A 13,486-nucleotide genomic window follows, 5' to 3' on the forward strand; every position below is an offset into this window, starting at 1 on the left:
TTCATGTGCCTATATATATGAGGCCCCTTCTTTGTAATCACTATGGTATGCAAGTATAATGAAGTTATGTTTGATATTATTCCTCTTCCATGTTTCATAATTTATCGGTTCTAATACTGGTTTTCGCGGAAATTAACTCGTGAAGTCCATCTCCTTGATTCCACCCCGGACCCATTTAATGATAAATGACACTAAAAAGTAGAGAATCAAATTCAAGATAGAATAGAGAGATCGAGAGAAAGAGATCCGAAAATACTAGACCATTTTCGAGAATTCCAAAAATACAGGTTGGGAAAATGGAGTATAATCCATACATTGCCTTTCTCTATTTTGAATTCAACGAGTTTAAAAAATTAAAGCTCCTTCGCATCGTGGAACCGAGAAGAGTGGAACTCGAAAGGACCATGTCGATCAATACGCCCTAACCCACAAATTTCTTCACTACGACTTCAATTTTGGAGGTTTGATTTTCAGTTTTGGAAGTTTGATTTTAGGGTTTATCTTCCCCAAATGGTTTAGGGTTTGATTTTCAATTTCAAACCCTAAACCATTTGGAGAAGATGAGGGTATTTTGGTCATTTTATTTTTAAATTCTAGTGGGTTTTCATCGGAAGGGCATTTTGGTCATTAGATACCCTAAAACTAACATCTAACGATCCAAATTGATGTCGGGACCAAAGTGCTACAAAGTTTTGAAAGTAAAGGGAGTTTGCAATTAGAAAAGTTGTAGGAGGGCATTTAAACAAATGGACATTTTAGGGGGCATTTGACAAAAACCCTAAAAATTAAACGTTAAAAGATATATTCATTCCATGCATGAGTGTATATGATAAGATTTAAATGTAAATAGATTTCTCATAAAAGTTTTATGTTGTGCACCTACATAAGCCTAATATGATCTAAAGTCACTAAATGATTACCTCATTCCGCAAAGATCATCGAGAGTCGACAATCCAAGATCAACGGTGGATTTGGATCCTCGTGATGCGTGGCTGCCTATCTTGCTTATGTTGCATAGACACGAGCTAAGCGCAAAGACTGCCTTACCCTTGCCCAAGTGGGGGTAAGGCGGTCTCTTGCGCGCGCCCAGTCTGTGCAACATAGGCAAAATGGGCCATAGAGGATCTGGATCCTCAAAAGGTATTTCAAGCTCTGCATCAATAATAGAACTTCTTGTTGGTTCACCGGGACGACGAAGTTCAGTGTCAGTGTCCTCCAGATTATGTGGCAATGATCTTTTCAAAGAATCAAGCTGCTTCACAACTTCCTTCATTGTCGGCCTAGCTTCCCCTTTACCCTGTGGGCAACTTTTTGCAAGTTTAACAACTTCCAAGAAATGCTCTTTCTTCGCATCATTTTCTATTCAAACATCAAGAAAATGATTCCCATCTTTCATTGAAGATTCAAAAAACATTGCTAGGGTTTCCTTTTTATCAAATTCTTCTGATAAAATTGGTGTTTTCCCAGTCAAAAGCTCTGCTAGAACAACTCCAAAGCTATACACATCAATTTTATCAGTTAAATAACAATCCGCACGATCACAATATTCTGGGTCTAAGTAAGGATGATTTTCTTTGAATCTTTTTCTCGGGAACAAATCCTAAAGCTCCAAAATCAGATACTTGAGCCTTCTTTTCATTATCTACAAGTATAGTGGAAGACTTGATATTCCTATGAAAGATAGGCACGGGATGAGAAGAGTGCAAATAGTCTAGTGCTTTGGCTATTTCTGTGGCAATTCTTAAACGATCTTTCCATGAAAGAGGTTCTGCCTATTTCAACCCAGGGATATTGTCGAAGAGTGTCTTGGGGAAAAACTCATAAACTAACATTGGTTCAGAAAAATCTAGGCAACAACCCATGAGCTTTACCAAGTTGTCATGAATGCTCTGTGAGAGACTATCAACCTCACTTATAAACTGTATCATCTGGCTTTTGTCCATCTTGTTTGGTCTATTAATGGCAACAACTTTTTTTCCACCATGTAACACTCCCTTAAAAATTTTACCAAACTCTCCTTCTGTGAATGGTTCACTGAAATTATTGGTTACCTTCTTTAGCTCTTGTATGGCAAAAAAACTTGAAACTCTTTTTGACCTCTGGATGCTTAGCTATTTGTTTCTTCAATAGAATACCTCCATTTTCTTTGAAAAGTTTTCTACGTAGTATTTCTTGAACTGTCAAAAATCCAAACCAAATTAAGACAGGTAGAAGAACTATAGAGCCTGCAGCACCAATAACTGCAAAAATATATATATATATATATCAGATTTTGATGTACAATTTCGTTTCAAATGGGTTTGTCTTTTGCTTATGATTTTAAACGTCAAAATTATGAGTCTATTCTAATTCTTGAGCATTACCAAAAGGCTATCTGATGGGGTTTCTTGTATCCTAATTTGTGATGACAGTTATGAGCCAAGTACGGATACCACAATACGGGATTCTATTTTCTTGTTCAACTCCCAGTTTGTGGTCGCCTATATGATTCATAGTTTTTGTAGGGAGTCCTCAAGACAAGTGGTATCTATTGCCCATAAGTGGGCTTCCAAGGCTTGAACTGATCAAATTGTAACTACTATAAGGGGGGATGTCCAAAACTTTTTATTTTCTATTTTAGCAAAAAGGGCAAAAGGGCTTGATGGCTTAGCCCAATTGCTATGTCTTGTTTGGGCTGAGGATTGAAGTCTGATGTATGTGTCCAAAGAGAGAGAGAGAGAGAGAGAGAGAGAGCCTGGAGCAATGCGATTCAAACGGGTTTTTGTACATCCAGATCCATTTTTCAAACCATCGCCATGATAGCCTTTCCGACAATAGCATCTATAACTCCCAACAGTATTTTCGCATCTGGCATTCTTTGAGCAAGGATTATTGACTTGCTTACATTCATCCACGTCATAACCAAGTCCAACTTCCAAAAGAAAAAAAAACCAGATTGGGTCAGCTACCTGGACAAAACCCAAAGTGAACGGCTGACAACACGTGTAATTAATTACAATAATTAAAATTTCCAAATTATCTTTTTATTTTTTTAATAAGAAAATTCTAATTTATCTAATAACCGAGTAAAGAGGTAGGATAACGGACGAAATTTGGCTGCTACCTAGGTTGCAAGAATTCTCCTGCTACGTGAGTTTGCAAAAAGGGAATAAAAAAGGGTATTTTGGATAAAAATACTATAACTTATTAGGGTATTTATATTTAGGTAGACTTTGTTTGTTTCGGCATAAAATTTTACCTAGAATATTTTACTTTATAAATGTGAAATTTTATATGTTGAAAAATTTTCCAATATTTTGTTTTATTAAAAAAAAAAAATGGAACGCTTTTCAACATGTAAAATTTTACTTGTCAAATTTTTAGAAATGAAAAATTTCAAGTAAAATTTTCGAAGTAAAATTTTACACCCAAACAAAGAAAGTTGGAAAAGTAAATTATTGCATTTCTTTGCCTGCAAACCCACCTGCAAACCGGGTAACAAGATCATTCCCGCAAACTGGGAATGCTGATGTGGTGTGTGGCGTGTGGTGTGTAGTGTGTATATGCATCATTCCGCATCCTGAATGTCAGTCAAAACTATCTCCGATACCTCATACAGTAAATCAGTAGTAAGAAAATAATAATAATAATAATAATAATAAACTAATTACCTAACTGCCATCCTTTAGGCAGATAAGGGTTGCCGTTAAAACCATCATTGCAGAAACACAGATAACCGGGGCCATTGGTTGAATTAGAGCAATGACTATTTTGGCCGCAAACATTAGGATTCTGAAGAAGTGCTTCTTCACATGTTTGATTCCCATTTGCCCAGTCCAACACCGTTCGAATCTTCCTCGATTTGTCGAAAGTCTTGTTGCTTGTAGCCTTAACATATGAAAAGTCAAAGCTGAAACTCTTTGGATCAGCCACGACACCAAAGCTGCAAGGACTGAAAATCCTATGTTCACTATTCTCAAGGCTTATGCTGAAACTTTTGAGACCCTCAGGAATTTTGCTCTGACAGCAACCCATTCCAGAGCAAAACCCTTTTACCACATCACCCACGCTATTACACTCAGACACACACGAACAATTATAATTTTCGCCGGTTATGTAACCTGTTGTGCTGCATCCGATGGTCATGAACATGTTGCGTCTGCCTGGAACGTGAACGGGGTTGCATCCAACCGGTAGGGTCGATGATATGTTACATCTCCTGCATCACTGCCGCATTGTTGAGCAAAATATCTATCCTTTTCACTGTGATTTGTGGCGGAGATAATGATATCTGAAAACTCTCACGTTTAGCTTTTCCTCAAAAATAGGCTTTGCTGGTGGTGGTGGTGATGGTTCCTTTCTTCCATTGCGTGCATGTAATATTATAATAAGGATCCCTGAAGCATCCTTCTCCGACGCCAAATGGGTATGGTATAATCACATCTCCGCATTTCTCCTGACAACCCACTTTGGCTAGTCGTAGTGGAACCTCCACGGCAATTGCAGCTGATGACAAAAGACTAAAAAGTATAATCAGAAGATTCAGAACCATGGAGGAGGCCACGCTAATGTTTTCCATCTCCACCCGGCCACCTCTTGGATATGTGTTTGTGGTGGTGGTGGTGGTGTATCAATTAAATAATAGGCTCAAATCGGAGTTTATCAAGAACATAAGAGGATGGACATAGGTTGGAATTGCAAATTAAGGAGATTATATCTAGCTAGTCTTATTAGGACACTTTCATGTGGCAGTTTTATGTAGGTATATATAGGCAATTGGAAAACCACATTTGGTCACCGCGCACCTCAGAAAGCTAATATTGGTGATTAATTTGCTCAATTTCACATAATATGTACTCATGATGATGTCACTCTGGTATACCTCATTGATTTTCCTCCTCTTAATTTGGAAATCTGCATCGATGCAGATTTCGTCACCGAACTTCGAGATTCGCTGCGAAGAAGGGGAAAAGAACACTGGAGAAAGAAGAGAGGAGAGATGCAGATTTCTCCTCGGTTTGTTCAGAGAACAGATTTCGTCACGATCGAAGGATTAGGAAGAGGATCTGAATCTAGGTTTTTCGTGTCACAGAGGAGGAAGACGATGATTTGTGGTTTTGGCGGAAAATGGATGAAGTCAAATATTGTGTTTTAGTTGTAGACCGGTCCGGGCTGGGCTGTTCGACCCAGACCGGTCTTGGTCCATCAGAGGACTAGTGACTGAAACGATTTCCCAACAGCGATATTCAAACTTTATAAAAAGAACCGTTGGATGTCTATTTTTACAGGTGTCACGCCTAGCTGCTTGGGCCGGTTAGATCGTTACTATACATGGGTCATAGAGGATCTGGATCCGATTTTTTTCATATGCCGTTGTTTAGTCGTATATCCAAAGTTAAAAAGTCTTATTTTCACCCAAAGAAAAGGGTATAGGCGGTGGTTTATGTGGGAGAGATATCTGATTCTGGAGAATTTGTTTTAATGGAATATCAAAATGGAGGCTGAGATTGTTAGTTAAAATTGCTTCTGTTTTTTTTTTGGAGAAAAAATGGAGAGTAACTGCGAGCGAAAAAACAAAAGTATTAGATGCGTCTATTAGAGGACTGGTCTGGGTAAGGCTTTGAAATGGGTCATGGTGGCCCAGCCGGATAATGGGTCTCGAAGAATTCCTAGAGAGTTGCTTGGTTTCGCCGAGATCGGGGACTCCTGTGAAGCTCCTGGGAAGAGAGGTCGCTAGCGTGTGAGAATGAGGTTGGTGTAACCGTGGTTAGGGATAGAATTGGTTAATGGCTTGACCCAGGTTCGCCTAGGGGTTGGTGTAACCATGGTTAATTAAGAGTTAAAAGCAACTTTTTAATTATGGCCGTTGGATTTGTTTCCTCCACATGTCACTCACCCAAGGGGTACTGGCACTCACCCAGGTCACCTCATATACACATACGTATGTCATAGGGACAGCAACCAAAAAAAAAATTTTGAAAAGGAAAACTTATTATCTTTTTTATACGATAATGAATGAATGGGTGATTCTCCAATGATGCAGTTTGGGGTAGAGAGGTTGATACATGACAGACACGACATCTAACAGTCCAAATTCATTGACCCTTTTTCTTTTTCTTCTCGAGCTCGTTGCAGTTGGATGTTGCGTATGTCAGGTGACAGCCACTCCACCCCAAACTGTATCGCACTACCCTTTTAGGAAAATTAGAGAAGATTTTTGTTTTTCCAAATCAATTATTGAGGTTGTAACCTGAGTTTCACTATGGGCTGGATTTAACCTTAATTAGCTCGCCCAGCCCTGGTTTAAACATAAGATATGGCCTGGGGCTTTTCATCTCAACATAAGATAAAATTCTTACCCTGAGGGGAAACGTTTTCTAGTAATCGTTTTCCATCGTTGAAAGAAAAAACCTTTTGCCAATCTTTATTCTTTCCAGGCAGTTTTATGTATATGTAAGCCAATAGGAAAACCTCATTTGATCGCTACATCGAAAAAATAACGTTAATTACTTATTTGCTCAACTCACATAATGTGTGTTAATGTCACTCCGGTCTATGTCACGACGACAGAACCAAGAAAATGAATGAAAGGCTGTTTTTTTATCTTTTACGCTAATGGGAATCGACATCCTCTATTTCCGTCTGCCCTTACTTTTGTGTGTGTCCTACATACAACGAGATGCATAAAGATCGCCTTATCCCTATTCGGGTAAGGCATTCGGGCAGGGGTAAGGTGGTCTTTATATGCCCCGTTGTGTATAGAATGCACACAGAAATACGGGCAGGCGAAAGTAGAGGATCTGAACTCCGATAATGGAGGGTTCTATCCTGGTTTCAATAAAGCTTGAGAGATAACTATCATACGATGTATTATTGCTTATTAAGGAGCTGCCCATATCCATGTTTGTCGCGGGAATCTCATATTTTTGGCTTGAGTCCAGCTGATTGACATGCACTTATAGGGTATCAATTATTGAGGTTGTAACTTGAGTTTCTCTACCCCCATCACACTCTGCTGTGGTGTTATTTGATGTTAGAACGCTATCTACGTCTTTCACTTCTATTTCTTTCTTTTGTACTCCACGGGTTGTCAATTGTGTAGCAGATGCTTTTGACATCAAAAGCCCTGACACTTGTTTGTGTGTGTGTGTGTGTGTGTGTGTGTGTGTGTGTGAGAGAGAGAGAGAGAGATAGATTGGCCTTTATTCACTTGGTGGCTTCATGATTTAGGATTCATATCCTCTACTTCCTCACTTGTACTTCCATCCTACTTCCAAGATTTCTGAGAGCGACACCTGTACTGACAACCATCCAACGGTTGTTAGTCCAAAATTTCAAATGGGTTTTGAACCTCATTAACCCCAAAAACAATCCCGACCGACCCAGACGACCCAAAACCAAACCCAACCTATTACACGCAAGTGATAAGGTTTCAAAACGATTTGAAATCCCAAATTTCCCAAAATCTCGACCTTCTTCTTCCCTGCTCTCTTCTCCTCCAAATCTGCCTGAACCACATCGGAAATGGGTGACATTGCAGAGTACATCTGAGCCGCGCCAACCATCGTGGAGAAAAAGTGAAACCCTACTTCGCAATCCACCCTTCTCCCTTCAAAACCCTTCTCGAACGAAATGCCCTATAACTCTGTGTTGCAGAAGAACTCTATCGCTCCAATTGTATTTTTTCATTTTACACCCTTTCTGTGGATGAATAATCTCTTTTTTTTTTTTTTTTTTGATAAGTGAAACTGAACACCCAAAAACCCCCCATCTTATTCTGCAAACACGAACATGCCCTTGTGGCAAAACTCTGGTTTGCCCCTTTCTCTATCCGCTCCGCCATCTTCCATTTGTCTTCTTCTTCTTTTTTTTTTTTTATGGATAGGTTAAACTGAACGCCCAAAAATCCCCATCTTCTTCTTCTGCAAACACGAACATGCCCTTGTGTCCTTGCCCTCATCTTCTTCTGCAACCCAACCCCACCCCTGTTCTTAGCCTTGAAATTATATTATGGTAAGTATTAAACCATTAATAAATATGATTATCTTCAATGCTGTAGTCTAAAACTTGTTCTGGGCTGAGTAAAGGACGGGCCAATTTCCAATGTTAGGATGGTTATGGTTTATTTATTTGTTCCCGCTGAAATGGACAATGGTTGTGATATAGTTCCTCTCACACCTACAAATGCAATTTATGTGAAGGTCTTGGGTTGAGGACAAAGTGAGGAAAAACCAAGCATGTGCAAAGTTTCTTGAGGGAGGCCAGCTGGAGGTGGAAATGGGATGACAAAGTGTGATTTTACTGGTTCATGCTATCAAGAAATTGGATTTATGGTTGCAATAAACAAGGTTGATGAGGGTGTTGAGAAGGGTCCACATTTGATCCTTTTGGTTGTTGGGATCAAATCTGTTCAGTTTACGTAGAATAGAAGATGTGATAAGAGATTGCAGCAGAGAGATCAGAATTTACAGATTAAAAAACATGAAATTCCAGATAACAGAAACAGAGGGTAAAGGGAGATGATGTTTTATTATGAGTAGCAGCAACAAAACTAGAACATAAGATATGAGAGAACTGGAGAGGAGAAGAATAAGAGAGTAAATTCAAGCCTCTATGGTTGATGACTCTCTGCAATCTGTGTGAACTAAACTATTTCTACAACTATGGTTTACAACTACTTTTCCTCATCTTGCACCTGAGTGGGGCGATAGAGTTCTTCTGCAACTCAGAGTTTTAGGGCATTTCGTTCAAATAGAAATGGGGATGAGTGGGGGTTTAGTTTGAGTGAAAATGGTTGGGTTAAAAGTGGGTTTAGTTTGAGTGAGATGAACCAGTTGGGTTGGGTTTTTTGTGTGGTTTATGGTGGTCCAAATAGGTCTCATCAGATTTTCAAAAAAGTTTAAATTAATTCAAGTACAGCCGTTGGATGGTCATAAAGACAGGTGGTGTGCCGAAACATCGTGGAAGTAGGATGGAAGTACAACACATGGAAGTAGAGAATGTGGATCCTCATGATTTATGTGCTCATGAAGTTACTAGTTGTACACACTCCCCGTTTCAGTAAATATCCCCATTACAAAAAAAAAAAAAAAAAACCTGTGTTTTACTATGGCCAGGATTATTGATGTATATTGAGTCCATACGATTGTGGTAACTTAATATACGCTTACTATATTGAGTTATGTTTTCCAGGTAAAATTTTCCGTCGAAACGGATAAACAAGTCATTCTACTAACTTCTTGATACGCTCCCTAGTCCAAAGATTCAAATTCCTTTTCACCATATCTTCTTGGAATGCTAGCCAGATCCCAGCTCTTTAAACGATTTTCTTCTGTGGTTGTAAACGGAAGGCCAAGGTGGTAACGTTGAGTTATGTTTGGAATGCTTGCTTTAAAGCAAAGTGTGGGTTGGCATTAATTGAATCTCGATGGGTATGGTTAACTACATCCATTGATCACATAAGTCATATAACCGAGGAAAAGACACAAAGACTACAATCCAATGCTTCCAAATTGTGATTAATTCTCACAAAGACTACAATCCAATCACACCATAAAATAAAGACTAATTCAAAAGTCGTACAACAACTATTATAGAAAATCCAAGCCAATATTCATAAACTCCAAATCCACACACTAAGAAATTTAGAAGAAAAACAAAAGGCACCATAACTCCTTCAGCATCCAAGTATGCTTAACTCACTAGCATGCCTCAACACTTCCCTCACTGCAATTAATTCAGCTTCTTGTGCCGAGAAGCAACCTTCTTCAATTCCCTCTCACGTGCACAAAGAAGAATCTAGGATAAAATCTTAAAAGCTGAAACCTCCCCCCTCCCTCCTCCCAATCTTCTTAAAGTTAACATTAAAAATAGGAAGTAGTTCTCTGTAGGAGTGTGGCCTACGCCAAGTATTTCCATGTGTCTATTTATCTCCTCCTCAAAACAAGGGGGCAAAAGTGCCTTTTCATATGAGGAAGAGAGAGAGAGATAGATTCATGGGAGTGGCCTTAGAACACACTCTCGGACGAGTTCTTTTTCCTTATTAAAAAACAAGTAATATCCCAACCGATCCCACAACACGTCATAAAGTAGTAGACATTCCGAATGAGAAAACTCATTTTAAGAGCCGGAAGGATCATAGCTAGCCATAGCTCTCCTCATAATACAACTCAGATTTGGTCGGAAACAATTAATCCCTGTTTATTTTTGGGCCTCCTAAACAAATGACCCAAAATATAATAGAAAATAAAGTTTGATTGTCTAAAAAGAAACCATTCCCAATAGATGGGAGTTACCACCCTTTCCCCCACTACTTTTTGAATAGTCACTCATTTGATCCAGCCTTAACTCGAGATCAGATCAAAGGAGTGATATGATCTTACTTAACTCCTATCGAAGTGTTATTTTACTAAAGGTGTAAAATAAGCGACAGGTGAATTCTCATGTATTTGCATTTTTTGAGTATTAGGCGAGTTTGGTATGCATTCTAAGTCAATTTCGCATTTTTCGGTTGATAAAAATAGTTGTTTTTATCGCCCGAGAATGCAAAATCAACCTAGAATGCATACCAAACACAACATTAATTTGTCACGGTTTATTAGCAAATAATATATAAAACAAGGTACTGTAAAGAATGTTTCTCCAAAAAAAAAAAGAAGATGAATATGAGTGCAAAAACATTTTCTTGTTTGGTAAGAGTAAGTGGAAACACTTAAAAATTAAACGTTAAAAGATATATTCATTCCATGCATGGGTGTATATGATAACATTTAAATGTAAATAGATTTCTCATAAAAGTTTTATGTTGTGCACCTACATAAGCCTAATATGATCTAAAGTCACTAAATGATTACCTCATAATTTTTGCAAAGATCATCAGCAGTCAGACAATCCAATAGCAACAGGTGGATTTGAATCCTCAGTGGCGCGGCTGCCCGTCCTGCCTATGCTGCGCAGACACATGGCTGCATGCAAAGACTGCCTTACCCTTGCCCAAGTGGGGGTAAGGCGGCCTTTGCATGCGGCCCAAGATCTGCACAGCATAGGCAGGATGGTCCATAGACTATCTGGATCCTCAAAAGGTATTTCAGGCTCTACAACAATAATAGAACTGCTTGATGGTTCACCGGAACGACGAAGTTCAGTGTCAGTGTCCTCCAGATTATGTTGCAATGATGATAGCTCAAATGATCTTTTCAAAGAATCAAGCTGCTTCACAACTTCCTTCATTGTCGGCCTAGCTTCCCCTTTACCCTGTAGGCAACTTTTTGCGAGTTTAACAACTTCCAAGAAATGCTCTTCCTTCGCATCATTTTCTATTCGAACATCAAGAAAAAGATTCTCATCTCTCACTGAAGATACAAAAACACTGCCAGGGTTTCTTTTTATCAGATTCTTCTGACAAAGTTGGTTTTTTCCCAGTCAAAAGCTCTGCTAGAACAACTCCAAAACTATATACATCACTTTTATCAGTTAAATGACAATTTGCACGATCGCATTCTGGGTCTAAGTACGAATGATTTCCTTGAATCTTTTTCTCAGGAACAAATCCTAAGGCTCCAAAATTAGATACTTTAGCCTTCTTTTCATTATCTAGAAGTATAGTGGAAGACTTGATATTCCTATGAAAGACAGGCACGGGATGAGAAGAGTGCAAATAGTCTAGTGCTTTGGCTATTTCTGTGGCAATTCTTAAACGATCTTTCCATGAAAGAGGTTCTGCCTGTTTCAACCCAAGGATATGGTCGAAGAGTGTCTTGGGGAAAAATTCATAAACTAACATTGGTTCAGAAAAATCTAGGCAACAACCCATGAGCTTTACCAAGTTGTCATGAATGCTCTGTGAGAGAATATCAACCTCACCTATAAACTGTATCATCTGGCTTTTGTCCATCTTGTTTGGTCTATTAATGGCAACAACTTTTTTTTCCACCATGTAACACTCCCTTAAAAATTTTACCAAACTCTCCTTCTGTGAATGGTTCACTGAAATTATTGGTTACCTTCTTTAGCTCTTTTATGGAAAAAAACTTGAAACTCTTTCTGACCTCTGCATGCTTAGCTATTTGTTTCTTCAATAGCATACCTCCATTTTCTTTGAAAAGTTTTCTACGTAGTATTTCTTGAACTGTCAAATACCCAAACCAAATCAAGACAGGTAGAAGAACTATAGAGCCTGCAACACCAATAACTGCAAAAAAAATATATGTATATATATATATATATATATCAGATTTCGATGTATAATTTCATTTCAAATGGGTTTGTCTTTTGCTTATGATTTTAAACGTCAAAATTATGAGTCTATTCTAACTCTTGAGCATTACCAAAAGGTTATCTGATGGGGCTTCTTGTATCCTAATTGGTGATGACAGTTATGAGCCAAATACGGATACCACAACACGGGATTCTATTTTCTTGTTTAACTCCCAGTTTGTGGTCGCCTATATGAATCATAGTTTTTGTAGGGAGTCGTCAAGACAATTGGTATCTATTGCTCTTAAGTGGGCTTCGAAGGCTTGAACTAGTCAAAAAGGGCTTGATGGCTTAGCCCAATCGCTATGTCTTGTTTGGGCTTAGCCCAATTTCTATGCCATGTGCGCCTTGTTTGTGTGTGGGGTGCACACGGTAGTACGGGCAGGCGGAAGTGTTGGGTTTTGGGTTTCATTAATGCATGTTAACTTTATTAGGCCCATAAGATAGTTTACCCACTCTATGCTAAGTCGGGGTATTTTTAACCTAACACATTGTGGGAGTGTAATTAGGTCGAGTGAATATTATATATTCAACCCAAGGTCCCCACATGTACCGTCATTTGATTAATTTAGAATTCCTATTAACGGGAGATTCAAGAAAAAAGGCTGTGGAAGGCTATTGAGAATGTGAAAATATTAGGGATCGCTTACAGTTATCAACCAAAAGGTATGTCCTTTATTCTTCTATTTATTTTATTTCATTCTAGATTTATATGAGATTATGTATGAGTGATTAGAAATGCTAATCATAACAGGAAATACAGGAGTCCAATTGTCTCGATGTATGTATCCAAAGAGAGAGAGAGAGAGAGGAGAGAACCTGGAGCAATGCGATTCAAACGGGTTTTTGTACATCCAGATCCATTTTTCAAACCATCGCCACGATAGCCTTTCCGACAATAGCATCTATAACTCCCAACAGTATTTTCGCATCTGGCATTCTTTGAGCAAGGATTATTGACTTGCTTACATTCATCCACGTCATAATCAAGTCCAGCTCCAAAAACACAAAACAAAAAAACAGATTGGGTCAGCTACCTGACAAAACCCAAAGTGAACGGCTGACAACACTTGTAATTAATTATAATAATAAAATTTCCAAATTATTTAATTTTTTAATAAGAAAATTCTAAGTCATCTAATAACGGAGTAAAGAGGTAGAATAACTACGGACGAAATTTTGCTGCAACTCGAGTTGGAGGAATGTTCTTGCTACATGGGTTTGCAATCAAGGAAATGGAATAGAAAAGGAT

At 38.5% G+C, this 13,486-nt stretch overlaps 1 long non-coding RNA gene across 1 annotated transcript; it reads right to left on the minus strand.

Annotated features, from left to right (window-relative positions):
- Nucleotides 1-2,161: 2,161 nt before the first annotated feature.
- LOC122662502 lies at nt 2,162-13,083 on the minus strand. The gene is made up of 2 exons (XR_006333042.1): nt 13,054-13,083; nt 2,162-2,240 (listed from the first exon to the last, which is right to left on the minus strand). It is a non-coding gene; the product is annotated as an uncharacterized LOC122662502 (long non-coding RNA).
- Nucleotides 13,084-13,486: the final 403 nt, after the last annotated feature.

Source organism: Telopea speciosissima, chromosome 5 (assembly GCF_018873765.1).
Source record: "Telopea speciosissima isolate NSW1024214 ecotype Mountain lineage chromosome 5, Tspe_v1, whole genome shotgun sequence".
NCBI classification, from domain to species: Eukaryota; Viridiplantae; Streptophyta; class Magnoliopsida; order Proteales; family Proteaceae; genus Telopea; species Telopea speciosissima.